Below are 2,250 nucleotides of genomic sequence, written 5' to 3'. Positions count from 1 at the left end.
AATGTTATATTCAAGATCATTTACGTAAAGTTACATTGTGATGCATGAGCTATAATAATCCAATAAATAAACAAAATATTTATTTGTTCTATCTTTGTTCTGTTTTTGTAACTAATCAGAGTGAATCGCAATAAAACTTTGCATAAATTATTTTGAATATTTAAAGTACTTATAAAAGAAAAACGTAAATTTTTTAATCATTTTTAAAATTTTAATTTTTAATAAAAATAATAACAAATAAAATAAATACAAAACTACAAAAAATGTGTTATTAAACAAAAAAAAAATCTTATCCACACAATTTTCATACATATATATATATAAAATAATTTATTTGAAGTATGAATATTAAACATATTTCCAAATTTAATTTGGACTGTACTCCTCCTTAAATCATTGACGTAAATATCTGTATAATTAGTTCTTAACGCAGTATTAAAAATTGGTAATTTATTATTATATTTATTATATATTTTATAAATAAAAATGCATATTTACGACGCAACAATTAATATCATATATAAATTCCTCCAAAACTACTCGATAAAAAATTTTTTATACATTAATATATATAAATATATATAAACGTACACCTAAATATGCATAAATATTCATAATCATATATAATTAAACATGAAAAATGTCCATATAGTTTTCTTTCTTTTGTAATATTTTTTAGTGTACTGAAAATAATAACAATATTTTTTTTTTAGACAACATCAAAAATAATTAATGAGACAATTTTCGTATTATTTGTTTTAGAAAAAATCAAGTTCGGGAAAAATGCAACAAAATTTGCTCATACATAACTATGTATAATTTTATATGCAATTATATATGAGCAGTTTTTTACATTTCTCCAAATTTGATTTTTTCTAAAACAAATAATGCAAAAATTAATTATTTTTTATATTTTCTCATTATTATTATTATTTTCAATATATTAAAAAGTAATATTACAAATGAAGGATGTATGGACGTATCTCATACATAATTATATGTCTATAAATTTATACATGTTTATATATGTTTATACATATTTATATACATTCATGCATGAAAAATTTTTTACTAGGTATAATATTATTATGTATTTCTTTGTATGCTGTTTATATAAATAATTAAATAAATGTAGTATAATGGTCCTATTTTCGATTTTCCTGTAATTTTATATATGTAAATTTATATTTTGATATTTGATATTAGTTTGAATTATTAGTTTAATTTATGTAGTTTAAATTTATATTTATTTGTACGTAGAATATATTCTGAGAAAGAAAATCACTATTCCCACGACCTTTTCTATTTCAAAGCTTTTGAAGGTTCACATAAAAAGAATAAAAAAAATATAAATTTTGATCACAAAAACTATGCTATAATTTATATTATATAAGAAAATAATTTTTATTTTTATTTTTAATTAATTAAAGCAGAGAATAAGCAATTATTATTAAATTATTATTTTCTAACTTATCAAAATCAAAAAGTTTTGAAATTATAAGAAAAAAAAAACAAGATTTGAGCGACAATTTTTCTTCTCGGAATATGTTCTATGTATAAAAACATATAAATTTATTGTAGGTAGAAGCGTTATTGCATATTTATTTTACATAGAAATTATTTATTATGTAAACTTACGTTCGTTGTTACGTGACATCGTTCGATTTATGTCATTTCATGCGCAGAAATGATGTTTATTATATGACGTTCACGTTGAATTATCAATTTTTTATATAAACTTATTTCGGTAATATTTTCAGAGAGAAGCGGATCCGATTGTACAATTTTAGTTGAGGTTATGTTGCTACTGAATGACATAAATAGAGACGCAAAGAAATGAGAAAAAATTGCCAATACGTCGCTTACGTATGATCGCGACGTATTCTGATAATCTTTACTCTCGTTATCAATTCATGGCCGCTTAACTTGATAATAAATTTTTGCGCTGAGATTCGATCATTCGATCATTGAGTACCTGATGCAGAAAGCGATATTGCTGCGCGTTTCAAGAACATTGACGACACGAAATTCAACCGTTCTTCTTTCGCATAGCACACGTATCGGACAATTAAATACGTTAGACGCGGTAATGGCACAACGAATCTTCAAAGGTCATACAGATCATTATAATGGCATTACAATCGATTCCGTTGAGGAAGCTTGCGACAATAAAATATTTGCACAGCGTCTCAAAGGTAGAGACGCATTTTGCCTCATCTCTTTTTCTATTTAAGACATTATTAATTATAT

The 2,250-nt window shown here is 23.2% G+C and overlaps 1 protein-coding gene across 1 annotated transcript in view; it reads left to right on the top strand.

Moving 5' to 3' along the window:
- LOC105624197 overlaps positions 1 to 2,250 on the top strand; it is an 11,716-nt gene that overhangs the window by 6,585 nt on the left and 2,881 nt on the right. The window lies entirely within an intron of this gene.

The sequence above is a fragment of the Atta cephalotes genome (assembly GCF_000143395.1).
Source record: "Atta cephalotes unplaced genomic scaffold scaffold00074, whole genome shotgun sequence".
NCBI lineage: Eukaryota > Metazoa > Arthropoda > Insecta > Hymenoptera > Formicidae > Atta > Atta cephalotes.
The sequence above is the reverse complement of the archived record's forward strand: the minus strand, read 5'-3'. Positions and strand labels throughout refer to the sequence as shown.